We start from the raw sequence: 6,619 nt of genomic DNA, 5'->3' as shown, positions 1-6,619 counted from the left end.
CCCCCTTTCCTTCATCCTGTGATTCGGCCTCCATTCCACCCGAGGCAATGATCCTCTTAAGCTCGGCTATTTCATTTTCATGTCGTACTGACCTCCTTTCAAGGTCTCTAACCCTCTCCACTAACAAATCAAAATCAGCCTTGCTTATAGACACATGGTCTTCCTTCACTTCCCTATCAACATGTCTTTTTCTCCCTGTCCTCCCCTTAAAAGGTATGCTCCTCTGAAAAGTGGAAATGGAAAATTATTAACATATCACTCAGAGAATGTACTATATAGTAATTGAATATAGACTTAAAATTCAGTACCTTACGTAACATATCACTCAGAGACGCTATCGTTTCTTCCTCTAAAATCCGAATGTCTTGGAGGCATTCCTCAACTGTTGGGGCGGTCGCAGAAGCTTCTTTCTTATAAATGTATCAACAATACAGAAAATTTAGATAACTTGAATATAACGACCCTATGCAAGAAAGAGAGTCATTTTCGTTACCTCTCCTATCACAGTATCAGCCTCATCTGCCGTGAAAGATAGCAGGCCCTCTTCTCGAGGAAGAGGTAGTAGGCACCTCACAACCTGAAATCAAATAGTTAATCTCGGTTACAAGAAGTGAGTACTAGGGGAGTACAGACGCTCTAGGTCTTACCTGGGTCTTCTTTAGCCTCCCATCACGGATCTGTCTGATAAAGGCTGCATGGTCAGTCCGCCTTGTATCGATCCCTGTGATCCACTTTAATAGGCGTGGATGTGCATCTGGTGCTGAAGGTGCCCACAAGGTAGTATGCTCAAAGAGCCACACCTGGAATGAAGACAGACAGTCAACCTTTAGAGAAGAAAAAACCAAACTTACAAAAGAGTAATCATGTATATAATATATGTACTCTTCACCTGTAGCACAATAGCGCATCCGGTGATATATCCTGTCTTCCCGTTTTTCGAATATGAATCCAATGAGTCTACCAGGAAGTCGTACACAGGGTATGCCCAAGCAATTCTTCCCACGGCCTCTGCTCCTAAGTAAGGGAAGAGGCAGGATTTTGTCCTGTGATCCACAGGGTCAGCTCGGGCAAAAAGAACACAGCAGCACAGAAGCAGTAACAAATGTCTCACTGTTGCGTGGACGGATGCAATCTCATCCGATCTCGACTCCGCCCTTATAACATCTGCAATCTCACTAAATCTCGCCCAAGCACCGAAAAACCTCCAACCTTCGACCTCCTCTGTCGAATCCCAGTCTATTCGTATTCTATCTCCTACCAAGCTTAGGCCCAATGCCAATGCTAAATCCCTTACCTCAAAGGGGAGTAATATGCCACCTATTTGAAATGCCCTTGACTTGGGTATCCAACATCGCACGAGGACGGTCAAAATTGCCTTGTGCAATTTCAGACCTTCCAAATTAAGCAAGGCCCCAAATGGGCCGCGCTCTAGCATATCGGTATGTGCTTTCCTCAAGTCAAGGGACCTGAAGAATTCGTCAAACTTAGAGGGGCAGCATCTCGACGTAGCATAAGACGCCTGCAAAACAAACCATTATTAGATATATACAACATTTTTAAAAATACAAGGCCTAAAAGAATAACGGAGGCATTACCATGGTTTGATGAGATGATCACTAGGGGGAAAAGATGGAATCAAATCCACTAAATCAGATTTCGACCTGTTGAAACAGAATGTGGTGAAAAAAAGTTAACAACTGCTTTAAACCAACTGATTTCTCAAATATTAAGGGGTTTAAACCAACCTTTAGGGCTTTAAACCATAGATTTAGTAAAACATTAGGGGTTTAAACCAACCTTTAGGGCTTTAAACCATAGATTTAGTAATACATTAGGGGTTTAAACCAACCTTTAGGACTTTAAACCATAGATTTAGTAACACATTAGGGGTTTAAACCAACATTTAGGGCTTTAAACCATAGATTTAGTAACACATTAGGGGTTTAAACCAACCTTTAGGGCTTTAAACCATAGATTTAGTAACACATTAGGGGTTTAAACCAACCTTTAGGGCTTTAAACCATACATTTAGTTACACATTAGGGCTTTAAACCAACCTTTAGGGCTTTAAACCATAGATTTAGTAACACATTAGGGCTTTAAACCATACATTTAGTAAAAACTTAGGGGTTTAAACCAACCTTTAGGCCTTTAAACCAAAGATTTAGTAAATAATTAGGGGTTTAAAGCAACCTTTAGGGCTTTAAACCATACATTTAGTAAAAACTTAGGGGTTTAAACCAACATTTAGGACTTTAAACCATAGATTTAGTAACACATTAGGGGTTTAAACCAACCTTTAGGGCTTTAAACCATAGATTTAGTACAAAATTAGGGATTTAAACCAACCTTTAGGGCTTTAAACCATAGATTTAGTAAACAATTAGGGGTTTAAACCAACCTATAAGACTTTAAACAATAAATTTAGTAAAATATTAGGGGTTTAAACGAACATTTAGGGGTTTAAACCAAAGATTTAGTACAACATTAGGGGTTTAAACCAACATTTAGGGGTTTAAACCAAAGATTTAGTACAACATTAGGGGTTTAAACCAACCTTTAGGGCTTTAAACCATAGATTTAGTAAAACATTACGGGTTTAAACCAACCTTTAGGGCTTTAAACCATAGATTTAGTAAAACATTAGGGGTTTAAACCAACCTTTAGGGCTTTAAACCATAGATTTAGTAATACATTAGGGGTTTAAACCAACCTTCAGGGCTTTAAACCATAGATTTACTAAAAAATTAGGGGTTTAAACCAACCTTTAGGCCTTTAAACAAAAGATTTAGTAAATAATTAGGGGTTTAAACCAACCTTTACGGCTTTAAACCATACATTTAGTAAAAACTTAGTGGTTTAAACCAACCTTTAGGACTTTAAACCATAGATTTAGTAACACATTAGGGGTTTAAACCAACATTTAGGGCTTTAAACCATAGATTTAGTAACACATTAGGGGTTTAAACCAACCTTTACGGCTTTAAACCATACATTTAGTAAAAACTTAGGGGTTTAAACCAACCTTTAAGGCTTTAAACCATAAATTTAGTAAAACATTAGGGGTTTAAACGAACATTTAGGGGTTTAAAAAAACCTTTAGGCCTTTAAACCAAAGATTTAGTAAATAATTAGGGGTTTAAACCAACCTTTATGGCTTTAAACCATACATTTAGTAAAAACTTAGGGGTTTAAACCAACCTTTAAGACTTTAAACCATAGATTTAGTAACACATTAGGGGTTTAAACCAACATTTACGGCTTTAAACCATAGATTTAGTAACACATTAGGGGTTTAAACCAACCTTTAGGGCTTTAAACCATAGATTTAGTACAAAATTAGGGGTTTAAACCAACCTTTACGGCTTTAAACCATAGATTTAGTAAAAAATTAGGGGTTTAAACCAACCTTTACGGCTTTAAACCATACATTTAGTAAAAACTTAGGGGTTTAAACCAACCTTTAGGACTTTAAACCATAGATTTAGTAACACATTAGGGGTTTAAACCAATATTTAGGGCTTTAAACCATAGATTTAGTAACACATTAGGGGTTTAAACCAACCTTTAGGGCTTTAAACCATAGATTTAGTACAAAATTAGGGGTTTAAACCAACCTTTACGGCTTTAAACCATAGATTTAGTAAAAAATTAGGGGTTTAAACCAACCTTTAGGGCTTTAAACCATACATTTAGTAAAAAAATAGGGGTTTAAACCAACCTTTAGGACTTTAAACCATAGATTTAGTAACACATTAGGGGTTTAAACCAATATTTAGGGCTTTAAACCATAGATTTAGTAACACATTAGGGGTTTAAACCAACCTTTAGGGCTTTAAACCATAGATTTAGTACAAAATTAGGGGTTTAAACCAACCTTTACGGCTTTAAACCATAGATTTAGTAAAAAATTAGGGGTTTAAACCAACCTTTAGGGCTTTAAACCATACATTTAGTAAAAAAATAGGGGTTTAAACCAACCTTTAAGGCTTTAAACCATAAATTTAGTAAAACATTAGGGGTTTAAACGAACATTTAGGGGTTTAAACCAAAGATTTAGTACAAAATTAGGGGTTTAAACCAACCTTTAGGGCTTTAAACCATAGATTTAGTAAAATATTAGGGGTTTAAACCAACCTTTAGGGCTTTAAACCATAGATTTAGTAACACATTAGGGGTTTAAACCAACCTTTAGGGCTTTAAACCATACATTTAGTAAAAACTTAGGGGTTTAAACCAACCTTTAGGACTTTAAACCATAGGTTTACTAAAAAATTAGGGGTTAAAAATTAGGGGTTTTCAGAAAACTGATTTTCAAACTGATTTTTGTTTTCAAAACCCCTAATTTTTGGTTTCCCTAAAATCCTAAAAATTTGGTTTTCCAAAAATTTGGTTTCCCTAAAATCCTAATTTTTGGTTTCCCTAATTTTTCAAAACCCTAAAATCCCAAAAAAAAACTGAGAGGGAGAGAGTACCAACCTATGAGAGAGGGAGAGCGACAGGGTGCCGTTGAGAGAGAGGGCCGTCGAGAGGTCGAGAGAGAGGGTGCCGTGCCGTCGACGAAGAGGGCCGTCGAGAGAGAGGGTACCGTCGAGAGAGAGGGCCGTCGAGAGGTCGAGAGAGAGGGTGCCGTGCCGTCGACGAAGAGGGCCGGAGAGAGAGAGGGTACCGTCGAGAGAGAGGGCCGTCGAGAGGTCCAGAGAAAGGGTGCCGTGCCGTCGACGAAGAGGGCCGGAGAGAGAGAGGGTACCGTCGAGAGAGAGGGCCGTCGAGAGGTCGAGAGAGAGGGCCGTCGAGAGAGAGAGAGAGAGAGAGTGCCGTGCCGTCGACGGAGAGTGCCGGAGAGAGAGAGAGTAAAGAGAGAGAAAGGCCGGAGAGAGAGGCCGGTGATTGCGACAGAGAGAGAGAGAGAGAGAGAGAGAGGTGAAAATATCTTTGTCAAAATATCTTTTTACTCATTCCCAAAGTAAAAAAATAAATTCAACTGAGGGGTACTTTGGTCTTAAAACACCCAAACAAGTCACTATCACTCAATATTAGTCATTTTCAAATCTCCCCTCTGGACACGTCATTATCATAATAAAGACCTTTTTTTTGGTCATTTTCTCTTCATGGTCTGCTACAAGAAAGAAGGTTTTTACTAGCCATCATGAACGCAGGTGTGGTACCCGATCCCGCGAGAGGGGTGGGGCGCGAGCCGCCGCGCTCTCTCTCTTGGTCTCTCGTATCCACGCGATTGGCATGTGCATTTTAATATTGATTTGAATTCATCTTTCCTGTGAACTTGGGATCACTAAGGCAATCTGAATTCCACACGAAAGAGACTGACAGAGTCGCCACCTAGATATGGGATCTAGGACCCATAATTAACCAGAAATCTAGACTCGCTACCTGGTTACGAGAATGGAAGGTATGGGGAGTTATCCACCACATGCACCATTCCTGCCCGATAATCGGTCTTCGATTCCAAAAGCTAACTCTTTTAAATTTATTTTAAATGGCTCATTCAACTCTATGTTAAAGTGCGAACTAAGTGACATGCATCCTAACATCTAATTTCAATGTGAATCCTAAATGTGTATCTTGATTTATTAATTTGTCTGGATTCAATCGAAGTGAAAGTTCTCATAAAATTCTAATTTCATGGAAAGTCCTAAGTGATTTGATTAAGCATTTACAAGAAAATTAATATACAAAACACCACAATTTGTTGTGGTGCCGACTCGCGGGTGGTATGCCGTCAGACATCCAAGCTGCCTACGTACCCAAGCCTCACTGGGATCAGAGTCGACGTAGTTCGGTGCACCTAAGCTAAGCTACATATGCCTAACTCAACTAGGACACCGATCTAGACGGGATTGACTGTTTCAACAGTTTTAAGAGAAGTTATTTAATTCAAGTTGAGGATTTTATTATCTTAGGATTTCATCGAAGATGCTATATGATCCTATCTAAATGCAAGTTGTCCCTTAGACTAATGCAGGTTAGCCTACATCCTAGTTTACTAGGCTTGTCCTAGGGAAAAACTGGATGACTAGTGTAACTTGACCTATGGCACGGTTGCTATACATAGCAAGCGTCCGTGATGAGGCTGGACTCCTAACTCTAGGACTCCCTAAAACTTAGGACACAACACGACACGACACCATTGTTCCTAAATTGGGCTCTAAGGGTTCTTACGACGGAAACCATAATCCAATGGTTCCGAGAGACACGAGATGAATCGAGATGATGAATAGTGTGAGGGAATGGGAAAGATAGAGAAAGGTGCGACTGAACTTGGGAGTGCCAAATTGCCTACGTACCCCTGTGGGACATGATCCCGCGAGAGGGGCGTGGGGCGCGAGCCGCCGCGTGCTCTCCTTTGGTCTCTCGTTCCCACGCGATTGGCGTGTGCATTTTAATATTGATTTGAATTCGTCTTTCCTGTGGACTTGGGATCACTAAGGCAATCCGAATTCCACACGAAAGAGACTGACAGAGTCGCCACCTAGATGTGGGATCTAGGACCCATAATTAACCAGAAATCTAGACTCGCTACCTGGTTACGAGAATGGAAGGTATGGGGAGTTATCCACCACATGCACCATTCTTGTCCGATAATCGGTCTTCGATTCTA

At 39.7% G+C, this 6,619-nt stretch overlaps 1 long non-coding RNA gene across 1 annotated transcript; it reads right to left on the bottom strand.

Moving 5' to 3' along the window:
* Positions 1–502: 502 nt before the first annotated feature.
* On the bottom strand, positions 503–1,180 carry LOC143858903 (uncharacterized). Its single transcript, XR_013239069.1, has 3 exons — positions 890–1,180; positions 648–800; positions 503–577 (listed from the first exon to the last, which is right to left on the bottom strand). It is a non-coding gene; the product is annotated as an uncharacterized LOC143858903 (long non-coding RNA).
* Positions 1,181–6,619: the final 5,439 nt, after the last annotated feature.

This window comes from Tasmannia lanceolata, unplaced genomic scaffold (assembly GCF_043159265.1).
Source record: "Tasmannia lanceolata isolate RefF3 unplaced genomic scaffold, GAP_Taslan_0.1 ptg000029l, whole genome shotgun sequence".
NCBI classification, from domain to species: Eukaryota; Viridiplantae; Streptophyta; class Magnoliopsida; order Canellales; family Winteraceae; genus Tasmannia; species Tasmannia lanceolata.
This window is presented reverse-complemented; position numbering and strand designations above follow the sequence as displayed.